Consider the following 26,651-nt stretch of genomic DNA (forward strand, 5'->3'; position numbering starts at 1 on the left):
GAATTTAAATATTAACACAAATCTATGGTCTCAAGAATTCTAAATATGATCTTTTTGTGCAAAATTTAAAATTTAATTAATATTTTGTTTCTAAATATATTTTTAAAAATCCAGAAGATTATATCAGAAGGAGTTAATGCCATTTAAAAAAATATTTATTTTTTTTAGTTATATTTGGAAACAATACCTTTATTTCACTTATTTATTTTTATGTGGTGCTGAGGATCAAACCCAGGGTCTTGAACATATCCACTGAGCCACAACCCCAGCTTAATGCCATTTTTATACATGGCAAAGAGCTTAATCTTAAGTATTTTTCTTATAAAATTAATTTTATAAAGACCTAATGAAATTGACATTTTTACAGTGATTCACCAAAAACAAAAGGGAGGTTAGAAAAAATTGTAATAACTGCTGAATATTTTTAAAGCTTGTAAATTATACTAGTCTAAACATTGTCACTTTTTGACTTTCATAGTATAGAAAACTTCAATCTGAATGTGTACAGTTTTAGAATTTTGTAAGTAACAAAAGCTACAGGTTAAAATAGAAAGTTTTCTTGCACATACTAGAAGGAAATGAGGGCCCAACACTCTAACATATTGCCTCAGGAACTGACATCCTTAACAAGACTCCTACAGCACAAGAAGTAAAATCAATAATCAATAAATGGAATGACATCAAGATAAAAAAAAACTTATTCACAGCAAAGGAAACAATCAAAAGCAGGAAGAGAGAGCCTACAGAATAGAAGTAAAGTCTGCCATCTGATCTCAGATAGAACATTAGTCTCCAGAATATATAAAGTACTCAAAATATTTAACACCAAAAACCCAACTAATCCAATCAATAAATGGATGAAGGAACTGAACAGACACTTCACAGAAGAAGAAATATGAATGGTAAACAAATATATGAAAAAATGTTCAACAACTCTAGCAATTAGAGAAATGCAAATTAAAACTCTCCTGAGATTTCATTTCACTCCAATCAGAATGGTAAGTATCAAGAATATAAGCAATAATAAATGTTGGTCAGGATGTGGGGGAAAAGGTAAATTCATACCTTGCTGGTGGGACTGCAAATTGGTGCAACCACTCTGGAAATAACTATGGAGATTCCTCAGAAAATTGGAATGGAGCTACAATTTGACCCAGTTATCCCACTTCTTAGTATATATCAAAAGGATTTTAAATCAGCAAACTACACTGATACAGCCACATCAATGTTTATAGCAGCTCAATTCACAATAGCTAAGCTATGGTACCAACCTAGTGTCCTTCAATAGATAAATAGGTAAAAAATGTAATATATACATACATACATATATATATAATATATATGTGTATATATATATATATATATATATATATATATATATAGTACACACACACACACACAATGGATTATTACTCAGCCATAAAGTAGAATGACTTTATGATATTTGCCAGCAAATGTATAAATGTATGGATCTGGAGACTATCATGCTAAGTGAAATAACCCAATCCCAAAACATCAAAGGTCAAATGTTTTCTCTGATATGTGGAAACTAACTCACAATAAGGTGGAGGAGAGAGGGGAAAAATATAAGTTCGGTAGATTAGACAATGGGAAATGGAAGGGAGGGGGCAAAGAAAAAGGAAATACAGTGGAATGAATCTGACATAATTCTCCCATGTACACATATGAAAACAATACAATGAATCTCACCATCATCCATAAGAATGGATCCTAATTAGAATAAGATATAGTCAGTCCATGTTTGTATAATTACATCAATATGGAATCTACTGTCAGGTATAACTAAAATTACCAATAAAAAATTATGTTGCTTTAGGGATATTTATATAATTTTCTAAATTGGTAGCTTATTTCAATGGTTTTAATCATTGTTCCCATATATCTTTATGCAGATTAGACAGAAAGGAGAAGTATTTCACTTTTATACTGATCTAGAGATAATTTTTAAAAGTTCATGTCACAGTAGATTTTCTGGCATGTACCAGAGATGCTAAATTATCTTAAGCAAGAAAGTACCATCCTTTTGCAGGGTATATTCCTGTTCACTAACAAATGATCTTAATTTCAACAGAAGAAGTGATCAGTGTATGATTTAATAATTCTAAGTGTAAATATTTTATATAAAAATGCAACTGATTTTTGTATGTTAATTTCCTGTCCTGTAACTTTTTTGAGATTGTTTTTGAGTTCCAACAGTTTTTTTGGTGAAGTTTCTGGCTATCTCTATTTGTGTTTTATTAAAAATTTAGAGATAACTATGAAACAAAAACAGTTTTATGACAGGTAATTATTTACTTTTGGGGTTCAGAAAATGATACCCCAAATTATGGTTCTTTGGCATGCAGAGTACTTTGCCCTAAAGAACTATAGAAGGCCTTCAGGAGCAAATTTTCTTTCTGACCTCCTCCTACTACCTGTCTCTTGTCCCCATTCTTCCCCAAAGGAAACCATAGATACCAGAATTCTTCTATCCAGGTCATAGAAACTATAATTTTCTTTCTTTAAGGACATCCATAAAAATGGAACTATTATTTAAAATTACTTCACCTTTCTGTTTTGGAGATGGCCATAAAGTCTCTGACTTGTCCTTGTTGAATAGTAGGTCAGAGGGATCCTGCCTTATGTCTGGGAGGAAGAAATGCTACAATGGAGCAGCCAAGAAGAATCTGACAGGCCTTGCTAGATGTTCTCACTCAGTCTGTTTCCATTAATTTGTGACCCTTTGTTAAGTCACAGTCCTACATGGCTGTCATTGTTTATCTAATCTAAGCATACAAATAGTTTTTTCAGGATATTTGAGTCATCTTACTGAAGGGTTCTGGATTGTAAAACTATGATTAAGTAAATTTGTTATGCTAAAAAAAAATAGAAAGTTTCATTAGTGTTGTATTAGGCTGTTTTTTTTAGTGTAGTATTCAACCCAGAAAATAAGTAAATGTAAACTGATTACCAAAGCTTGGATACTATCATTAAATTCCTATAATTATTTATAGATCATGTTTTTTTCTATTACTTCATGGTTCAAAATGAGAGATTCTGTGCAATGCATGCTAAGAAAACCCATATGAGAAATTTTCACATTAATTATGCTCATTTCTTCTGGTCTATACAGCAATGTGTTGAGAGTTTAAAGAACAAATAAAAATGTAAAATATATCAAAATATCTTTATGCACTGGTTAAAGTCTAGGACTGGGTATGTATCAAATAACAATATGCCATTATCCAATGAAAAGTAAGCCTTTGTTTGTCTGTGAAGATGATGCTAATAACTTTCCGAAACTAGATATTAGCTAAGCACAAATGTCCATGTCATGCCATCCTGTCAACATTTCCTTATAGGAAGAGGGAGACATTTAGACCATTTCAATTGCCCCTTTCTTAGCAATTGAATGTCAGTTTCTTAAAGGTACAGGTAATACATGAATTGAATTCATATTGTGCACAGAGCCTTGGATTTAGGAGGCATTAAGCACTTTTTGCCTGTATAAAAGAACTGTCCTAGTACATGGCAACCAGTGACTTCTTGAATTTTCTCATTTCTCCTAATACTTTTCTTTTTAATAAAAGTGCCATTATTGGGCTTAACTACTTCCCCCCTGTATTCTCAATCCCCTGTGGTAGCACTTAAGTATCTATAGTAGTTTACAGGATCTTAAGCAAGGACATGGGCAAATTTTATATTAATTGTGAATGTTTACATGCTGGTTAAGTCCTGCCTTTAGACTTTAGGCTCTGAGTGTCCAAACAGTAGGCTTGATGGGATTCTCCATTCCACTAAGACTCCCACTTAATCCTGCCTGGGTACTGAAAAACTTATGTCCCCACCTTAGGAGTCACTGATATTTTCCTGCCACAAATCTCAATGGCACTGTTCATTCTCTTTTCTGGTAACCTGAAAGCCTTAAACCACCCCAGATTTGAACCCAGAAGACACAGCTGAGCTTGATCTTGCTGTTGCTAATTTGCAGATGATAAGCACCACTGTCCATCCCCAACCTAGGCTGGAGTGGCTTTCTATAGACCTATCGTGAAATGATGTCATTAGGATTCCCAAAGTATCATCTTTCTTTCTGTCACTTGTTTAATTTGCAGTTCCCTTTCTTGATGAATTTGGAATCATTTTCCTCAAGTTGGAATCAGAGGAACTTGAATGAAAACTTCTCATGTCCTCCAAAAGTATTCTTCTTTGTGAAGGATACTTCGTGTCTCACTCTGAAATTCTGGTGCCTCAGTTTCTATCTCTTGGGATGATTCCCTATTACTGTCACTTAGAGGAGTCTCTTTTAATGAACTCTCCTTAAATAAAGCACACAGAGGAGAAAGTCTTCATTTGAAAATTTCCAGGACAGATAATTCAGGCTTAGAATCTGAGACCCCATGAAATTTTCCTCTTATTCTCCAGTCTAACCTTAACCACTCTTGCAAAATAAGTCCTTTCACACTTTAAAACATAAACTTGAGAAAATAAAATAACTTTGCAGTACTATGAGGGGGAGTTGTTACTGATTCATAGCCCTCAGCTTGCACTGCCCTTTGCTTTTTGTCTCCTTGGAAAATCTTCCTAGGTTATTCTGAAAATATTTAAAAAATCTTTATCATTTCCATTGATTTCCCAAAAATATTATTTTTGGTGTTTTTTTTAAATATTGAGGAACTAGTTATGCATAACTCTATTCCTTATGTAAACATCCCCTGTTTAACTTATCTATGTCTTTAAAAGCAAGCTTATAGTTGTGATTTTTCTTTAGTCTCACTTTCAGGTCTTAGTTTAAAGATCTTGATCATTTCTCCAGGAACTAATTTTCGAGGTAGTGAATTATCTGAACCACTTACTGTCCTACTTACTGATATTTTTGCCTGCTTTTTGACCAATTCACTGTTTATTAGCACCTCTAACAGATGGTAGGCACAGATAAAAGGGAAAGTAGTTAATTTTGCCATTTGTGAGAAACTTGAATAAAAGATTCATCAGGAAAGACATTAAAATTAATACCTTAAATGGCATTTAAAATTGGTCTGTGGGAGGATGACAATCTCCTTCCTCACAAAAGAGCATAATAACAATGATTGTCAAACACCTGGACAGTATAAGTAACACAGGAAAGGCAAATTGTGCTGTCCTTTGCATAGGAAGATGCTATTGCTGACACAATAGTGAAAATAATCCAGAATTTTCACTGGAGTAGCTTGAACTCCAGTTTTATCTCCAACCTGTTTGAAGCTTATGTGATTGCTAATAAAGGAGGATACAGTGTATCTTTTTGTTCTTTCTGTTGTAAAATGTAAATAATGACAGGGTGTTTACCATTGTTGCAATCAAAGACATTTATATATGGGAAGGCAATTTATAAGGCATGCTCCTATCATCTTATTATTAGCATTATTAATATATTGTAATGAGCTATATTAACTCATTTATATTTTCTTACGTAGTTTGCACTGAAAATAGTGTACTAAGTTGAATGCTATGTCTGCGCTGCAGCAAGAAGATGGCTTATGCCTTATTTATAATCTGTTTGGATTTAGACAATATAAGGCAATGTCCTCAGCCCCTAGTCTCTAGTTAATGACCCAAATGAGGAAAATTGCACTCAATCAAGCATGGGATCAGTTATGCCTAGTATCTAGGTCCATTAGCTTTCTTATCAGTTAGATTTGTGCCTTGAGTGTATGTTATCTATCAGTGGGGTAAGAATCCACAATGAAGTGAAGTTTCTTCCTTCCCACTAATTTTCAAATTATCTGCAAATATAAAAAGCTGGCAATGCAGAGGGGAACAGAATTTAATTGGAGGCAAAAGTATATCTATTATTTAAAGAGCTTGGAATCTAATTAAAATACAATGAAATAAGGATTGTCTAGATAGAGGATAAGACTTGGAATATATGTAACCCTGCAGTTAGACACGAAAACTATGAATGTGAAGAACTATTGATAACTTTTTACATGCATAGTAAGGTTATAGAAAACTTTTAAAAGATGCATGCAATTTAGGTAGACTACAAGTAAATAATTCTTGAGAAAAGTTTGGTACTAATTTCCGTGGAAGTATTTAATTTTCAACAAAACTTAATGAGGCCAGGCGTGGTGAGGCACACCTTTAATCCCAGTGGTTTGGTAGGCTTCGACAAGAAGATCATGAGTTCAAAGCCAGCCTCAGCAACAGTGAGGTGCTAAGCAACTCAGTGAGACCCTGTCTCTAAATGAAATATAAAATAGGGCTGGGGATGTGGCTCAGTGGTAGAGTGCCCCTGAGTTCAATACCAGTACCCACCCCAGAAAAATTAATGAGAAGATTCCAATAATGGGAATAGCTAATCTGCAAAATGGTATGTACATTGGGTATAAGTCTATTTTGCTATGGATCAAGTACTCAAATGTAATTATATTGCTAAATATTATAAGTATTATATTCAGAGTTGGGTCTACAAGTGGAAAACTGCATGTCTGGAGAAACATTTCACATTATGCGTGTGCATGCATAATATGCATTTGGACGTGTGTGTGTGTGTGTGTGTGTGTGTGTGTGTGTGTATGTGTGTGTGATTTGTGCATGCATGCCTTTACTCATGGGTAAGCAGAGAAAAGGGAGGGAGTGTGATAAACTGAGAATGATGGGAATATAAAGGCTGTCTTAGAGAATTTGTGAGTCATCAAGCACAAAGAAACTTTAGGATAGTGAAATACTTAGGAATGGCATTCAGGTATAAAGTGGAAGATTTCTGGTGGGACCTGACTGGGGGAAATATGTTTATCTCAGTAGGGACAATTTTGTTCTTTAACAGAATCCAGCAAACTCCTGAATCTAGGTTTAAAAAACATAAAGGAAAATCATTTTGATAAAGAAACTGAGGATTAAAGTTGGGGCCCAGGTTTATAGTATGACACAAACAATTATACAAAACAGGACAATATTATGCATATATATATAATTTTTTTTTCAAAATATTAACAATAGTTGTCTCTAAATGATAAGACCATAGAAAAATTTTGACTTTTTCTTTTGTTTTCCTTTGTATCTTTCAAATTTCATGAGTTGAGCTAACTCATTTTGTAATTAGACAAGTACCAGCAAACACTGTTTTGGAAATAAATTTAATTATGGATTGTGTGTGTGTGTGTGTGTGTGTGTGTCTGTCTGTCTGTCTGTCTGTCTGTGTGTGTGCCATCTATGCAGGGATACTTGGGGAATGATGGAGTATAACTTGGTATGCTATCAAGATATATCAAATCAGTAAGAGCATAGTGATACCATGATCCTCTCAAAATCTAAATGGCAACATAACATGCCTGATTTTTAAAACCATTGAGTGACAGCATGTCTGTGATGAAATTAGAGAATAGAAGAAATCCAAAGCTATAGTTGATTATTCTATGCTCTTTCTCTCATTTATTGTCTTTCTTCCAGAGATTTAACACAGTTCATTTTGCCCCATGGTTAACAATAGCAGAACATCCCCTTTCCCTGAATCATGTGATCCAAAGACTCAGGGGAGGGTGGGCCTGAAACTCCCTCATTGCTTTCCACTTTACTTAGCTAAGACAAAGCTGGACTTTGTCAAAAAGGGACTTCCAATGGGAAATGAAAAGAAAAAACAAAAACAGACCTTTGGAAACAGACATGCTTTAAGGCATAGCTTGCTATCTTAATCCTGAAATCAGATCTTGGCATACTACAGTACCCACATAAGTTCTGCATTGTTGGTGAGAGTCCTTAGGAAATGTTAGGATTTTGGCAATTCTTGACTATTCAGTTTTGTTACTGTGTTTTTTGCCCTCTTTGGAATTTATGCTTTCCTAAAAGAAAACATATTTAAAAAGCCCTAGTATCTGATATTAATGAACAATTGGCTGATATGACAATGAGTGATTCTATGTTAAGGGCTTCAGAGAATCTGCCAAGAATCTGGTGGAAAACTTGCAATTTTTAAATTAGCAAAGTATACTAAGACATTTTTATTCCATACTTGTTTAATAGTAACATTTGACCCATATAACTTGAAATATTAGACAAAGTAATTATACAAATGCTTGTTGAGTTTCCCTTAATTAAGATCCAATTAAAAAATGGCATGAAAGGAACAGTATCCAGGGTTTTTTTCTTTATAGTTTTCCTATTCTTAACTCTGGCAATAGTGATGCTCAAACAACTCGTCTAAGTGTTTCTTCTTTCTTTTTTCTCCTGTTTCATTTCTAGTTCTCTGTAATCCCTCTAGTCCTGGAGGTATTACACAACATGCCCCCAAACACTGAGGCCCTTCAAACCCTACTTTCCCTTGATAGCTTTTATACGTTTGGTAGAATCTTCCTCTTAAGTAAGGGTTTAAAACTTTGGAATCTTAGAAAGTTAGTCCTCCCCTTTGAATAATTTTGGGGTTTTGTAGCTTTTGTCAGAAACATGCCTTTAACTTAGAACTGATATTGCCCAGTAAAATTTATCTTTAAAGGATCCCTGGGGCAATTCACAGTATAGACTCTGGGAACTAAGTGACAGCACTTCCCTGGAGTCTGTGTCATATCAGCATGCTTCTCAGGTGGGGATAAAACGTAGAGACTCTGGTTCAAGAGTTTATTCTCTCCTTTTAAGCTGTTAAGATGCATAGGAGGGATGTCTCCCATTCTCAACCCACAAAAGAAGAGCAGAATAACATACAGTCTAGTGAACAACCAATCACGTTCTACTTCAGGTTATTCTTTCTTGTCACAGATTCTCTGCTAAATCCTACAAAGACTTCTGAGAAGGGCATAAAATGACCCTTTCTGCAGAGAAGTAGGAGGGGAAGAAGGGACTTGTGTTGATGAATTTAAATCCTCCTCCACTATCACCTGCCTAATCTTACTCTCTAGTACTTTCTAGTTTAAGAGAATCACATGTATCACATACATCAAAAAAATGATATCTAGCATCAGAGGTTGAAGGTTCTGAAAGCAAGGGTAGGGTATATCAATCTCTCAGACTAGGGACTACCCAGTAACCACTCTGAGTTCAATTTTTGTATCACTTTGAATCTAAATAGCAGTAATAATATTCCTTAGATCCCTAAATAGGTCACAAACATGAGTCTTTTTTAAATGTCACAAATTTGAATCATACCTTGCCTTCCTGAGGCTTTTCAGTCCATCAGGAGTGTACAGATTTTGTTTGGTTAATTTCATTGTTTTCCAGTTTTCATCTAAAACTGCCCACTGGCTTTCCACCTGCCAGGGAGCTGTTGGAACATGTAAAGCCACACGAGTTGATGAAGGTCATTTATTTTCACAAATTATAAAATAGGGTACATTGCTTCTGGCTACAAATTCCACACATTTTTAAAAAAGGAAATGCCAAGAGACGTTATTTTCCCCCATAGAACTTAATTTGATTCATTTAAAGGCTGAGAATTCTTCTACCAGAAAATCAGTATTTTTAATAGGACCTCAGTCTGGGATATGGCAGATTGGTTTTTCCAGACAGAAGAAAAAGACGGAAGATGGATCAGTGTCCACTGAGATTTTAATTTTTGATGTTTCTAAATCTGAATGTGTGTTCATCTTCTCTATGCCCAGATAGCCCTAAAGAGGAGACTCTTGGGTCTTAAGAATTCTGGTGATGATTTTTAAAGAGCTCCCCAAAAGACACCTTTATAAAACTTTTGAAAAAATGTGATCAGTGTGCCAAATAATCACAACTGTAAGATCTGTTTGAAATAGACTTTTTTTTTTTTTTTTGGTAATGGTGGGAAGAAGGGGTCTACATCCATCTTGCATGCCCTGTAATTCTGAGAACTCTAAAGCCATGATAAGGAAATCGTATTTAGAATTTCTCTAAGGACCTAACTAGAGGACATTCCATCTAAATACACATTTCTAAGAATAAGGGCTTAAGTTGGAGAAATAAGGTTTTACAGAGACAGTTGGTGGAAGCAAATAAAACCGGTGTGTGGGGTTTGGCAAAGATTACAGAGCTTCTGAGGACAGGAGACAGGCATCCATAGACTCCTATCTGTGACCAACACGTATCCATGTTACACATGAAATGAAATGAGCGATGCCAGCTGCAGAGGGACCAAGGCAGGGCGGGTGCAGTCTGGTCGAGGGGAGAGCCAGGCGCCCAGCAGTGTCACTGGGCTCCCAGATAACCCAGGCGGTGGGAGGGAGGGGCTCCCGCCGGCCTCCCCAGTAGTACCGAGGCGGCTCGAGTCCTCTGAAGCTGCCAGTTGCCAAATGAAATCTGAAACCCCGGGCTGCGTCTCAGGGTTGGCCCCACTCAGTTGTTCCAGCCTCTTGTACTGTATATTTACACATTCGCACACAATCACTCTTTCTAACTTCTGGGACGACTCTTTGCGCAACTGCTAGGATTTCTCAAGTGCATGTGGCAACTCAGCCCAGCCCCGGGTGAAAACCAACCAGGCTCAGGAGAGTCTGGGAGGCGAGGGGAGCTGTCAAGGCTTCGGCGGGGACCGGAGAGGAGCCAGTCACCACGGGCTGGGGGAAACCCCTCCAACTTTCCACCGCAGCTGCAGCTCTTTCAGCCGCCGCACATTTGCTGAGAAACCAAGGCTGCGGAGCCGCCGAGTGAATGGGGCTGCACACTTCCCCTTGTTGTGGGAAGTAAGGGAACCTCGCCACCCCTTTTCTTCCTTTTCTTTTCTTTCGGCGAGTCCAGGGAGGCTTGTCCACTGGAGCAGCCATCATCGCCAATTTGTCGTGCGCTCCTAAGAGGGTAGGTGACGCGTTTGCGGGGGAGTGCGCTGAGCCTGGTGGGAGGGTGGGACGCAGCTGCAGGCGACAGGGGAGGGGGAGGCTGGGAGTGAGGCGGGATCCCAGGAATTCAGTGCTGGTGCAGTGAGTGTGTGTGAGTGTGTGTGTGTGTGTGAAGGCGGACGGGGAAATAGCAAGCTGGCGATATGTGTTTCTGGCTTACAAAATAGATGGAATTAATAAAAACTCTGCGGTTCAGTTCCCTCTCTTACTATCCCTCCTCCCCTTCCTCCTTGGTTCTGCTAGTGTCTTACAAGAGTTTCTTAGACAACAGCTATACAGAGGTAGGTTTCAATAAATATCTTTTTTTTTTCTTTTTAAACACAGAGCCTTATGGAATTTTGGGTGAATTTTAAATCACTCAAAAGGTTTTTTGTTAGAATTTTTTTTTTTAAAGTAGCATTCTAAGGAAGTATCCCATGCACTCTCAAGGATAAACATATAACATGTTCTCAGGTTTAAAAATAGTTTAGATTGATTTTCTTTTATAAGTCCCCAAATAGAAGGGAGATTATGTTACTCCGAATTCCTTAGAGATATTAGGTTTTCAATATCAACTAGTACTAAGAATTCCAGGTTCTCTGGTTGTCTATATCTATTTCATTTTTTTTGAATTAAATATCATCTTCAAGCAATTTCTGTTTTCATCATATTTTATGTTCCTCTTTTTTTGAATCTTCAAAGCATCATTTCATCTCATTCTAAAAAAGAGGAAATAAATAAATAAAGCAAGATATTTGAAATATAGAAGTTGTAAATGGTTTGGCTATCAGTAAGTAAAACAATATGTGTTGCTGTGTCTACTAGTAAAACAAATTAATTGAAATTCAGAGATGTTTGCGGTAGAGTTTAAGAGAGTTACTCAGTTACTGAAAAGATGGACAGACAGATTCAATACCTTCTCTTCCCTAATTCTAATTAGAACTCAAAACTAGCCCTCAAGGGCACATTGGTATTGAACTGGGCATCATAAAACATAGAACATACAGAATTAATGTAGTAGAAAAAGCCAGAAAAGAAGTGTAAAGCTGAATTATAAGACTTATTAAGATCTTCTTCTCCCTTTTAAATACTTTCTCTTCTCTAGGAATATTTCAACTCCTAAGAAATAATAAAGCATCTCTTTTCATCTTTTCTGACTGCCTGACCTTCGGGTAGCAAGTCTGGAAGTCTGTTCTCTCTAGAGCCATCACTGAGTTGTCAGAGATTTCACCTTAGACATTTTAGAGGACTGAGATATTGACAAAACTCTAAAATAAATAATATCCTCCTCCATTGACAAAACTCTAAAATAAATAATATCCTCCTCCCACACAGAGGAGGGATGCTCTTGCAGAAAGAACTTTAAGTGGGAATAAGGGATAAACTGTGAGTTTTTAGATCTGGGGTATATATCTAGTATGGTATTAGGAAGGAGAATGTTTTCTACTAAATCATTTTTTCTGCATGTGCAACAGACTGTCCTTGACCTTCAACTATATTACTTTACCTGGTTTTATTACTTCATCTTAGGGGTTTGGATTTGAGATGAGCATGCTTTCTTTGTAATATTCTTTTGGGGTCTACATACTGCGAGTCTGAACTATTTTGAAAACAAAAACCTGATAGCAAGTGGGGCAAAAGTAAGTTTTTAAGAAAAAGTAAAAAAATCCAGTGCAGAATAAATAGGAATACATCTTTCTAGATAAAAACACAGATTTTGGTGTAAAAATGTGTTTGTTTGTTTCTGAAATCCCTTAATCTTTTGCTTGAGATAGTAATGGGAGTTTTCATGTATCATGGTTTTATTTCTTGTATGATCATGGACTCTGCAAGATGAAGGGTAGGGGTGGGGTTGGCAGGGTGTGGAATGTGTGGCAGGTGGTAATGAGTAGTTGAGTAGTTTGAGTCTGATTACTTTGCTGCCCCAGCCAAGTGGTGTTTACCAACAGTGCCCTTAAGAGACACAGTGTGACCTACTGGCCCACTGAAGAGTGTTTTCTTTCTGGCTGTTAGTGTCAAGCATGGCTTTCTCGTGCTGAAAGCAGCAGCTTTCTGTGAAGTTCAGAACTTGCCTTTGCTTCCTGTTCTTGGTATGAGTAGTGCTGCAAGACCTTATTTATCTGTGATATTTTTTATTTATTTAAAAATATATTTATTTATTTATTTGTCATTATTTTTTTAAATTTTCCTTTGCTATTCTCAGGACAGTAGTGAACAATGAATTTACCATGAGTTGAGTTTATTGCTGATTCCTTCTTTCTGATATGTTTTGATATTTGGTAAAGGTGAATGCTTTGGAAAAGTAAAATGCAGGAGGTGAGTGGAGCCTGAGCCTGAAACTTAGTAGAGAAGGACAGTCACCCAGTTGGTCACACATGAGAGGAGAGGAGGTTGAGGATGATAACCAGAACCTCAGGGATCCATTCTACACTGATCACATTGTACTGAGGAAAAATACTGAAGAGATTTTCAATGAAGAGATGACTGATTACTTTTAAAGCCATGTCTAAAGGATTAAGATTTCTCCCAGATGGAGAAAAATATTTAAAAATAAAATTGAAATGGTCAACTTAGCCAGGAAGTGAATGTTCCTCATGCAAGGAGCCAGAGCGTCACATTGAGTCTTGCAGTGGAAACCCATTTGTCTTTCCTGTATGAACTGAAATTTTATAACTCTGCTGTTTGCAGCAGCTAAGTATAAGCACATTTGGAAGTAGAAGGACTGTTGTGATGAAGAGTCAAAGAATATTCAGAGGCTACTGTCGATGTGTGTGCTTTTTAAGCAGCATCTACACTTTACTGTGGCATTGCTGTAATGACTCTGTAAACTTCAGATCTGATATTGTGCAGTCCCTGTTCAAAAACCTTTGTTGGCTCCTAATGTCTTGAAATGTTAACTCTAAACCTTTAGAATGTTCTATAAAAGCTCTTTCCAGTCTTGCCTTTTAGCTTCCTCTTCCTATGCAAGAGCTCCTCACTGTTCACACTTCTGTCTCTTGTACATGGATTAATTCTTCTGCAATGCCATCTTGATTGGAAAGTCCCTTTTGATTCTTGGTGGCACACCTTGAATAGAACTTTCCCTTGGGAAAATTTACCCAATCCAATGCATCAAGAATTCATGATTTTGTCTTGTCTGCTTCTATATGTTTTTATTATACTCTGAATGATGACAGTCAGGTATCACTTAAATGGGTACACATTCTGAGAAACATTTCATTAGGTTATTTCACCATTGTGTAGACAACATAGAGTGTACACGAAGCTAGGTGACATAGCTTATAACACACCTAGACTATATTATAACCCTCACTGTCCTTTATGCCGTCTGCCATGGACTGAATTGCTGTGTGAAGCATGACTGTATTTTAATAATTGTTAAGTATCTCTTTCCACTTCTACTTTTTAATTCCTCAGGAGGTATATTGGTGGTGAGGAATTACCTGTATTCAAGTGCCCAAACCAGTATCTGAAACATAGTAGGTAATGTTTCCTTAACACATTTTCAAGCCAAGTCATGAATGAATGAAGTGCTGGTGGATTCCAAATCATGCAAATAGTTATATACTAACAGATCATTTTAAAAAAATGTCTATTTGGACTCTGAGTTCATTTTCCAAAAGTAACAAAGTTAGAAAATATAGTCTGTTTTCTAGACCAGCCCACACATCCCTATTTAATCTCTACAATAGATGAAATATTGTGCTTGTGCAATTCTAAAGCAAAACAATACAAAAACTACTGTTGAATCATCTTTTTCTTTTGGAAATCACAAAATGCAACTGAGTTTAAAAATAACAGAAACAATTACAATACATATACATTTTACACAAATATTAATATTGTACTATAAAATCTGTGATCCAGTCCTAGTGGGGGATCCTGGATTTTGCTATGAATACTATTAATAAGGGTAAAATTGGATATACTGCCCATGGGATGGGCAATAGTCTTAATTAATCAAACAAATTGAAATACTAATTTTTGCTATTTAATAATTATTTGAATCCTAGTGTTTGAGAGAGAACAGATCTAATTCAGGGAGAATATGGAATGAATGTAGAGGAAGAAATTTAGAGAACACCCTCTTTCATGTTACTGGTTCTTTGTTATCTTTATTTTTCGTTCATCTCATTTGAGCATGGAAGAAACAAAATTTTTTCCTCAAAAAAATTTTGTGTTTGTCTACAATTGTTTCTACTGCCTAATAGGTAGAAAGGGGATTACACTCCATTTGATCCAAAATACAAAAGGGCTTATTTTATTGCTAGATCAGTGTTACCTTCCTTACTTGCACACCTGCTGTTTGGCAGATGGATAGTATTTCAATCAAGAAGGCATCATACTTGAATGTCAGGTTCTAGTCAGGAACCTTAAGTTCAAATTACTTCATCATCTCTGGAAATCCTGGAATAACAATAATTAATATTTAAAAGTAATAATCCAATCACTTATTTCTCTAAGTTTTTCAAGCCCTCTCTATCTGTGTCAAATTATGTAACCCAAAACTTGCCTACTCTTCTGACACTACAATGCCTTTGTATTAAAATGTTGTCATTGAACTATGCTGTAATACAATATTCTTTTTAATATAAAAGATGTGAGCTGTATGGAATATATTTTAGCACTTTTTGTTATATATTTTGATATTCTTTATGTAAGGATTTACATAATTCATCTTGGTCTTTATGGCCAGAAATTTTAAACAGCATCTCTTCTGATTAATTAGTATCTTTTTGTTAAGGAGGAGAGCTGAGAACTAGACCTGATGCTGAATCTCACCCTGGTTAAAATTTTCTTAAGCTATGTTTGCATGCTTTTGCCCTTACATTAATGTATCCATGATACCCACATCATTTAATTAGGCTAACTTTCCACTATGGTGAGGATTAAATTTCCTCACTAAGTACTTTTTAACACTGTTTCAATATTAGGTTAAATATTCATAAATTTTTATTGTGTAGTTTTACTTTAGTATTTTAGAGCCAGTAATTTTTTTCCAGGTCATTTTATGTGGCACCTTGAAACGTTCTAGGTACCATATTTACACTCCCTGATAGAGACAATGACCTTATCCCCAAATATTGCATGTCTTTAAAACCTTAGAAGAAATACCATGTTTTACTAACTTTGAAAGTAGATACTGAAAGCCAACCATGGATGTTTTTCAAAATGTGTATCACCAATGTATAGAAGAATTCTGTTGGGAATGTCTCTGAGAAATGGAAGAGAACAATTTTTTTTCTTAAAAATAAAGCATATAAATAAATTAAAGCTTATAGAGTTGCAATTGGGTCTGTCTTCTGCTTGTCAAATTGAACCTTCAGAAAACGAAAAATAATTTTTAAAATTCTCTGTGGGGAAAAACAGCTTTTATTTTGTCTTGAATTTTTTTTGTCTTTCTTCAAGTCTCATAGACTCTCATAATAATGGTCATTCTATTGAATTAAGTACACACTATGTATCAAGCACTATATGAAATGTTGTTGCATATATTATTTCTAATTACAGAAGTAATTAAAATTAATAATTCTAGAAGTAATCTATATTATATCTAATTTAAATATTATTTTTTTTTTACTCTATGTGAATGTATTAGGCTTACAGAGGTCAAGAGGTAATAAAGTGATTAAGTGATATAGGTTTGGGAATCAAAGTTTTATCTATGGAATCCCAAATTCCTGTCATTTGTACTAGGTCTCCTCCTTCTTGGTGCTTTTCAGTTATGAATTTCAAAATCAAAGTCTGTGTGTTTTGTGGGTTTGACATATAGTTAGGACCCTGGTCTCAAAACAGGACTAGAGACCCAGGGGAAAAATAAAGTAGAGCTGGAAAGAATTTCTTTAGCAATAGCAACTGGAAGGGAAGATAAAGGGGAAGGAGGCAATGGATGATGTGGCAATTAAGAATTCAATCTCTAATAATAGACAGTAAATAACAATTACTGAAGCCCCACTCTGTGATAGTTATGTCTATAAGCCCTATTATTATATTGCTTTTATAGAAAGGAAAACTGAAAATCAGAAGATTAGTACTTTGCTGCAAATCAAACAGCCTTTAAATGGTAGTTCTGAGATTCAAAGTAAAATATCTACTCCAAGGGAGCAAACTTTTCCACTATACTTCTTAATTAGACCCTAGTTTCACCCTGGCTCTAATGTGCTTCAGCCTTAAGACCTTGGGTCTTAAACCATAGTTTTTCTTTCTGCAAATACAGGAATTTATTAATACCTACCTCATGGTATTGTTATGCATCTTTAATTTATGAAATGAGCAGTGCATGGTAAAAAAACTGGATGGGTGTCTGGTACCTGAAAAATATCAATACAAGTCAATAATTAGTACCATTAAATTGAATGATGAACAGAGAGAATCCTGAGCAATAGTTATCAAACTGTAGGTCTGGATCTATCAATGCTTGTCACATCAAATCAATTGTTTGTGACCAATACTTTTTTTTTTTAAGGAAAAGGCATAGAATAAGATGGAACAAAATAGAAAACAAATCAAGATTCATTATATATAGCAGAAGAGTTTTATTATTTTTAAATTTCAGTGGTGTGTGTGAATATCTTGAACATTATAAAAATGAAAAATGTACTTATGATTATTGGTAGTAGTAAAAAATGCACTAAATAATGCTTAAAGATACCAGATCTTAAATGTGGCACTGGGATAGCAGCATTGGTTTCACCTGAAAAATCCAAATTTCTGAGCCCTACATGGGACCAGCATTTTCACTTTAACAAGGCCTCCAGATGATTCTGATGTGCACTAGAGTCCAAGGAGCATTTAATAGTCAAAGGTGGCCCTTGGAAATGATGAAGCAGTAGAAGGATACGCCTAATACTTAAAGAGAGGTTTAAAGTACCTGCTGACATTGTATGGACTAAAGATTTGAATTTCCTGCACAATTTTGAGCAGTGTTTGTGTGACTTTCCCTTTACGTAGCTGTTTCCCCTTATTTTTCTATGTTGCCTATTCACAGTGCAGGTGGTTAAGTCCCACAGAAGTCAATTAGTTTATTTGTAGAACAGCATTAGTAGTTAAATTCTGTACTTTCTTCTAGAACTTTGAAATAAAAACATTCTCTGTGTGTAACCCTGAGCCCTGAGTATTTAAAGACAATAGTCCAGAGGCCTAAACAGCTGTAAAAGTAGGAATTAAGAAATTATACAAAACTATACTCAATATTTTATTAATCAAAATATTTATTTTGAAATGAATATGTAGATAGGAGGTTGGCCATCCATTTCATTCATTAATAAAACTGATGATTAAAAAACCTTTTTCATAAAAATGAAAGTGATATACTGGGAGATTCCCCACCAGCAGAGAAAATAATTAATGTATTTAACATACATAATGATTGTATTTTATTATTTTAAATGCATAGTGTTGAATCGACTAGTCTTTGTTCACGGTGTGGGGTATTTTTTACTGTAGTATTTGGTTTATGGTTGGTAGGTATATTTCCTTTAATATCCTGTTTGGAAAAAAATAAGCATCCAAATTGACTAGAAAAGACTTACAGACTTTATTTTCCATTAAAAAATTACCTGGATTTTTTTAAAAGTTAGCTTTTAATAGGTATGTATTAACTTTTCTAAAAGTTAGTTCTTAGTGCTGCGTGAGAATATATTTAAAGACACAGGTGTCAGTAGAAACGCATTTCAGGGGTAAGAATGTCTTCTACCTTCTGGTTCACCAAAGATAAAATTTTCTATTTAAACCATTACGTGAGAGGTTTTTTGGAAGCTCTTTCTTTATTTTACATTTAGTGGTTGGAGAGGAGTGCAAAGGGCATGGGGAATGAGCTAGAAGGATGTGGACTCCAGTTTTACTTGTGGTATTACTTAGCATCTATAAATTCAGCAAATCATTTAATTTTTCTGTGAAGTAAAAAGTTGGAGTATATGCTGTCTGTTTTAGTCAGCTCGTTTTGTTGCTGTGTCCAAAAGACCTGACAAAAACAATTAAAGGAGGAAAAGTTTATTTGGGGGCTCACTGTTTTGGAAGTCTCAGTCCCTATTTAGCCAGCCCCATTCCTCAGGGCTTAAGGTGAGGCAGAACATCAGAACAGATGAGGAAAGTGGCTCAAGACATCCCACCAGAATGTGGGGCGGGGAGGGGAGGGGAGACGGGGAGCTGTGCTTCACTCTTACTCCCCCCAGGAACCCCCTCCTCCAGCCACACACTACCTGCCTACAGTTACCACTCAGTTAATCCCTATCAAAGGATTAATTCACTGAATAGGTTAAGGGTCTCATAACTCAATCATTTCACCTCTAAACTTTCTTTCATTGTCTCACACATGAGCTTTTGGGAGACACCTCACATCTAAATCATAACACTAAGTTTGTTCCAGCATTGACAAAGTCTTTGTTACCAAGTGGCAGTGTGTTGCTTTGGAGCAATTTTGATAAGAACATGACTATGTGAATGCCTTTGGCAGGGGTCTGAGAAATGGATGTTTGGATTTTATAGAATGAAGATCTAGAAGGTGTATATATAGCATAACATGTAATTCACCCTTCCTTCATAAATGTCCTATGCCAATCAGCTAGTTTCATCGACCATGGGTTTGGAGAGAGAGGTGATTCAACACACAAGAAAGAACCTGGAAGTGTCTAAGGGTGTTTGGGGTTGTCACAGTGAGTGTGCAAAGTTACTGGCATTTCATGTTCAGAAGCCAGAATACCATATGTCTTGCAATGTGTGTGATGATCCCTTACTACCAAGAATTTTCCCTCCCCAAGCACCAAGAGCATCCCCATTGAGAAACTAAAAGACTGAATATTTCATAAAATCATCTGGGAAATTGGAATGCTTCCTTCTGTTTCATATCTATTCTTAGATGACAACTGCTGTTTATGATTCATAGGAGAGAAGAGCCTCCAGCTTTCTTCACTACATATTGACTATGCCATAAGAAAAGCAGTGAAAACCTTGGCTCTGTTAATACAGTGAGCAAATATGACTTGAAGACATACTAGGAATAGCCCCTTTGAGAAATTATTGGTTTCCAGATGACAGCCACATTTTTAATGAAACAACTTACAGAGATTCCCATCCAATGTAACTAGATATTTCTTGTGTTCAATTAGCTGCTGTGATTAAAGCACTAAATGCATAGACTCTCTTCTCTGCAATAAGAAATAACACATGCTCAACTGCACTGTGCATAATGCCAAGTGACAGAAGTACTTCTTGCCCTTCCTTTGGCCTCCTGCTCTTGTGTTGGCCTGGTGCAGTCTGGGTCAGGCCAAAGATAGCACCCCTTCAGCAGGAGTGAAGCACTCAGCCAGTGTCTTTTCAACAACCTTTATACTATTTTCAAATTTGAAGTGAACTTTGCTTTGGAATCACTTAAATCTCAGGTCATTTTTTACATTTTTTCTTCTTTCTTGAATTTGTGAAGTCCTTGTTTTGCTAGGGTGTATAATTTTGAATTATTGCTGTGATCCAGTTCTCAGACACCATGGGTATAAGAGGTGTTGTATGGATAAAAGTGTTGCCTGGCAAAATAAAGCAAGTTGATGTTTTCCAGGAGTGAAAGGGAATCCCTCCCCAATTTTTTTTTTTTGGTCTTAATACTTTTGCAAGGGAGAGGGAAGGAGGCAGAATCTAAGTATGTAACCACTCTTTTTCTATGCATTTAGTAAACATTTAGATTAAATGGAAGGTCAAAATTGCCGAATTAAAAATCAAGTCTTTTGGATAATCTTTCATGTCATTATCTATCCTAGACCTACACAAGAACCCCACACCAAATTAAAAGTTCCATGACACTCTCCGCTTGGAGTTAGATTATGGACTTCAGAACAAAAGCTTACTTAGAAGATGGCTGTTACCATCTCACTTCAAGTCTTCCAATATGCAAAATGAGTCCAAATTGATTTAGGTGATCTACCCCAGGACACATACTCAGGAAAAAGCTGACCACGTTCTTGATTTTTGGTAATTGGCCAGTTCCTCAGAGCCTTTCTCACCTGGGGTCCCTGAGAGAATTAAAAGTTCAGTGTTCTGTTAAGTCATCCTGTGCCTATAACAAATGGCTTGTTCTGCTCTGCAGCTGCAACTAGGGCAGTTAACTGGTTATGTATCACCTTTGGCAAGCTGAGAAAATAGTCATTCCATATGATTTTCTGTGCTCCTGAGGGGTCCCTCTACTTTCCCAGAAGTCCATTTGATCAGATTAAACCTGACTTTTACCTAAATCCTATGTGTAGATATCACCTTTCTTTTTCTCTTCTTTCCTTTTTTAAATTTTTTAAAAATTTGTTTTAATTAGTTATACATGACAGTAGAATGCATTTATGCACGTTGATATATCATACACAGATATAATTTCTCATTTTTCTTAATTGAAGTGTTGTAGGATCACATTGGTCACACAGTCACATAAATACATAAAGTAATAGTGTCTGTGTTGTTCTACTCTCCTTCTTATCTCCACAACCCCCTGCCTCCCTTCACTTCCCTCCACCCAATCTAAGATAACTTATTCTTTTCTAGTGTCCCACCCCCTTAGTGTGAATTAGCATCTACATATTTCAAAAACATTCAGCCTTTATTTTTTGGGGGGGATTGGCTTATTTCCTTAGCATGATATTCTTCAACTCCATTCAATTACTGGCAAATGCCATAATTTCATTCTTCATTAAAGCTGAGTAATATTCCATTGACTATATATACCACATTTTCTTCATCCATTCATCTATTGAAGGACACCTTGGTTGGTTCCATAGTTTAGCTATTGTGAATTGAGTTGCTATAAACATTAATTTGGCTGCATTACTGTAGTATCCTGATTTTTAGTCCTTTGGGTATAAATCGAGGAGTGGGATAGCTGGTGGTTCCATTCCAGGTTTTCTGCGAAATCTCCATACTGCTTTCCATAGTGGTTATACCAATTTGCAGTCTCAGCAATGTATGAGTGTACCTTTGCCCACATCCTCGCCAACATTTATTACTGCCTTTATTCTTGGTAATTGCCATTCTGACTGAAGTGAGATGAAATCTTAATGTAGTTTTGATTTGCATTTCTCTAATTGCCAGAGATGTTGAACACTTTTTCATATATTTATTGATTGATTGTATTTCTTCTTGTGTGATGTGTCTGTTCAGTTCCTTGGCCCATCTATTGATCGGGCTATTTGTTCTTTTAGTGTTAAGATTTTTGAGTTCTTTATATATCCTAGAGATTAATGCTTTATCGGAGGTGCATATGATAAAGATTTTCTCCCAAGCTGTAGGCTCTCTCCTCACATTGATTGTTTCCTTTGCTGAGAAGAAGCTTTTTAATTTGAATTCATCTCATTTATTGATCCTGGATTTTACTTCTTGCACTTTAGGAGTCTTGTTAAGGAAATCGGATCCTAGGCCGACATCGTGAAGATTTGGGCATGCTTTTTCTTCTATTAGGTGCAGGGACTCTGTTCTGTGCCTAAGTATTTGATCTCCTTGAGTTGATTTTTGTGCAGGGTGAGAGAGTTAATTTCATTTTGCTACATACGAATTTCCAGTTTTGTCAGCACCATTTGTTGAATATTTTGGGCACCTTTGTTTAGAATGAGATAACCACATTTATGTGGGTTTGTCTCTGTGCCCTCTATTCTGTATCATTGGTCTACAAGTCTATTTTGATGCCAATACCATGCTGTTTTTATTACTATAGCTTCATAGTATCATTTAAGATCTGGTATTGTGATGCCTCCTGCTTCACTTTTCTTGCTAAGGATTGTTTTTGCTATCCTGGGTCTCTTATATTTTCAAATAAATTTCATGATTGCTTTTTCTGTTTCTATGAAGAATATCATTGGGAATTTAATAGGAATTGCATTAAATCTGTATAATGCTTTAGGTAATATGGCCATTTTAACAGTATTTATTCTGCATATCCAGGAGCATGGGAGATCTTTCCATCTTCTGAAGTTTTCTTCAATTTTTTCTTTAGTGTTCTGTAGTTTTTATTGTAGAAGTCTTTCATCTGTTTTGTTAGATTGATTCTTAGGTATTTTATTTTACTTGAGGCTATTGTGAATGGGGTAGTTTTCCTAATTTCTCTTTCAGTGGATTCATCACTGATGCATAGGAATGTGTTTGATTTATGGGTATTGATCTTATATCCTGCTACTTTGATGAATTCATTAGTTCTAGAAGTTTTCTGGTGAAATTTTTTGGATCTTCTAGATACAGAATCATGCCATCAGAAAATAGTGATAGTTTCAGTTCTTCTTTACCTATTTGTATTCCTTTAATTTCTTTCTTCTGTCTAATTGGTCTGGCTGGCTAGAGTTTCATGGATGATGTTGAATAGAAGTGGTAAAAGAGGATGTCGTTTCCTTGTTCCAGTTTTTAGAGGGAATGTTTTTAATTTTTCTCCATTTAGAATGATACTGACCTTGGGTTTAGCATATATAGCTTTTACAATGTTGAGGTATGTTCCTGCTATCCCTAGTTTGTTTATTGTTTTGAACATGAAGGTGTGCTGTATTTTGTCAAATGCTTTTTCTACATCTATTGAGATGGTCATATGATTCTTATTTGTAATTCTATTAATATGATGAATTTTGTTTATTGATTTCTGTATGTTGAACCAATGTGCATCCCTGAGATGAATCCCACTTGATTATGGTGCCCTATCTTTTTAATATGCTTTTGTATGCAACTTGCCAGAATTTTATTGAGAATTTTTGCATCTATGTTCATTAGGGATATTGGTCTGAAGTTTTCTTTCCTTGATGTGTCTTTGTCTGGTTTTGGTATCAGGGTCATATTGGCCTCATAGAATGAATTTGGAAGGGTTCCCTCCTTTTCCATTTCATGGAATTCTTTGAGGATTATTGGGGTTAATTCTTCTTTGAAAGTGTTGTAGAACTCGGCTGAGAATCCGTCTGGGCCTGAACTTTTCTTGGTTGGTAGGCTTTTGATGGTGTTTTCTATTTCATTACTTGAAATTGATCTGTTTAAGTGATGTATAACCTCCTCATTCAGACTGGGTAGGTCATATGTCTCTAGAAATTTGTTGATGTCTTCTATATTTTCTATTTTACTGGAGTATAAATTTTCAAAATAGCTTCTAATTATCTTCTGTATTTCATACATGTCCATTGTGATATTTCCTTCTTCATCTTGTATTTTAGTAATTTAAGTTTTCTTTTCATTAGCATGGCCAGGGGTTTATCTATTTTATTTAATTTTTCAAAAAACCAAATTTTTGTATTGTCATTTTTTTCAATTATTTCGTTTGTTTTAATTTCATTAATTTCAGCTCTATTTTTAATTATTTCCTGTCTACTACTGCTTTTGGTGTTGATTTGTTGTTCTTTTTCTAGGGCTTTGAGATGTAGTGTTAGATCATTTATTTGTTGACTTTTTATTCTTTTAATGAATGTGTTCAGTGCAATAATTTTTCTCTTGTTACTGCCTTCATAATGTCCCAGAGATTTTGATAAGTTATATCAGTATTCTCATTTACCTCTAAGAATTTTTTTTATTTCATCCTTGATTTCTTCTACTATCCATTCATCATTTAATAGTATATTAAATAGTCTCCATTTATTACAGTAGTTTCTATTTTTTACTTTATTGTTGATTTCTAATTGCATTCCATTGTGATCTAATAGAATGCAGGGTATTACCTCTGTTTTGTTATACTTACTAAGAATTCTTTGTGATGTAAGATATGGTCTATTTTAGAGAATGAGACGTGCTGCTGAGAAGAAAGTGTATTTGCTTATTGATGGATTAATAGTCTATATATGTTGATTAAGTCTAAATTGTTGGTTGTATTACTTAGTTCTATAATTTCTTTAGTTAGTTTTTGTTTGGAAGATGTGTCCAGTAGTGATAGAGGTGTATTAAGGTCACTCAGTATTATTGTATTGTGGTCTATTTGATTATTGAAATATGTTTGGTGTATGTAGATGCTCCATTGTTTGGGGCATAATATTCATAAGTGTTATATCCTGCTAATATATACTTCTCTTAAGAAGTATGAATGTCCTTCTATGTCTCTTCTGATTAACTTTGGCTTGAAGTCTACTTTCCCTGAGATATGGAAACCCCTGCTTGTTTACACAGTCCATATGAGTAATATGTTTTTCCATCCTTTCACCTTCAGTCTGTGGATGTCTTTGCCCATTAGGTGAGTCTCTTGAAGAGAGCATATTGTAGGGTCTTGCTTTTTAATACAGTGTGCCAGTCTATGTCTTTTGATTGATGAGTTTAGATCATTAACATTCAAGGTTATTGAGATATAATTTGTATTCCATATCATTTTGACTTATTTCTTGTTTTCAATTTGACTTAGTTCCTCCTTTGGTTGACTATTCCTTTAGTGTAGCTCCTCCCTTTGCTGGTTTTCACTTTTTTTTCCACTTCATCCTCATGGGCTATTTTATTGAGAATGTTCTGTAGTTTAGGCTTTCTAGTTGTGAAGTCTTTTAAATTTTGTTTATCGTGGAAGGTTTTAATATTATCTTTAAATCTGAAACAGTTTTGCTTGATATAAAATTCTTGGTTGAAATCCATTTTATTTCAGAGCTTGAAATATATTATTCCAAGACCTCCTAGATTTGAGAGTCTAGGCTGAGAAATCTCTTGAGATCCAAATTGGTTTCCTCTATATGTAATTTGATTATTCTATGTGTTAGTCATTCTCCTTATAATGTGTCTTGGTGTGGGTCTGCTATAATTTTGTACATTTGGGGTCCTGTAAGTCTCTTGTATTTGATTTTTCATTCCATTCTTTAGATTTGGAAAATTTTCTGATATTATATCATTGAAAAGATTTCACATTCCTTTGGTTTGTATCTCTGCTCCTTCATCTATTTCAATAACTCTTAAATTTGGTCTTTTTATGTTGTCCATAATTCTTGGATGTTGTGTTCATGGTTTCTTATCATCTTCTTTGATGGTCAATTCTACTTTCGATTTTATATATTTTGTATTCATTGTCTTCCAAGTGGTCTAATCTGTTGGTGATGCTTTCTGATGAATTTATAATTTGGTTTATTGATTCCACCATTTTAAGGATTTCTGCTTGTTTTTTTTTCACAATCTCTAACTCTTTATTGAAGTGATCTTTCACTTCCTGTATTTTTTCTTTGATTTCACTCCTTATACTATCCTTTAATTCACAGATCAATTTAACTATGTACATTCTGAACTCCTTCTTGTATACTTCTTCTACTGTGTTATCAGTGGCTTCTGTCATTGGAGTATCTTGTTTTGTTTGGGGCACTTTATTTTTTGTTTTTTCATGTTCATGTGTTTTTCTATCTAGCAATATGGATCTAAAGCAGCACAAATTCTACCCTGTAGACCTATAGTGCCCTTGAAGGTTTCCAGTGCTTCATCTTTAAGGGTGAGACCAATATCAACAGCATCCAATATAAATAATACATAGCCTTAAACCTAATAACTTCCACTAATGCTTCTAGTGCTTTCTAGCATTAAACCAAAATGATGAATTTAATAACTATAGTATAAACATAAAATTTGCTAAAACAATTTAAAATTTCCAGTGGTGGATGAGAGAACAGATGTAGCATAGAGCATGATGTTTGTAAGAGAGGAAGAGAGAAGCTAGAAGCAAAGATTCACAGGAGAGTGGAAGAGGAGCCAACAAAGATTAGCTGTCAGAGAAAAGTTGGAAAGAATATAAGAAAACAGACAAAGGAAGAATATAAATAAAGAGAAAAAATTAAAGATATAAAAATGCAACAGAAATGCAAACAACCATTCATATATCATTGTCCTCTATACACTGATGCATAAAACACACCCTGATCCGAATATGGTAGAGATGTTAGTAAATAGAAAAATAAAATAAAATATGTCAATGGGAAGTCGAACTGTCTCCATCAGCATTCAAAAGTTTCTCAGCCCTGTCTT

The 26,651-nt window shown here is 35.2% G+C and overlaps 1 protein-coding gene across 3 annotated transcripts in view; it reads left to right on the forward strand.

Moving 5' to 3' along the window:
- The window catches only part of Arhgap24 (Rho GTPase activating protein 24), a 711,589-nt gene that overhangs the window by 243,286 nt on the left and 441,652 nt on the right, over positions 1-26,651 (forward strand). The window contains exon 1 of one of the 3 annotated variants that reach the window (XM_078021563.1): positions 10,302-10,728. The exons of the other annotated variants lie outside the window; for them this stretch is intronic. The gene's annotated coding sequence lies outside the window, so the exon portion shown is untranslated. Of the gene's footprint in view, positions 1-10,301; positions 10,729-26,651 lie in introns of those variants that run through there. 3 annotated transcript variants of the gene reach the window in all.

Source organism: Ictidomys tridecemlineatus, chromosome 9, assembly GCF_052094955.1.
Source record: "Ictidomys tridecemlineatus isolate mIctTri1 chromosome 9, mIctTri1.hap1, whole genome shotgun sequence".
Classification (NCBI taxonomy): Eukaryota; Metazoa; Chordata; class Mammalia; order Rodentia; family Sciuridae; genus Ictidomys; species Ictidomys tridecemlineatus.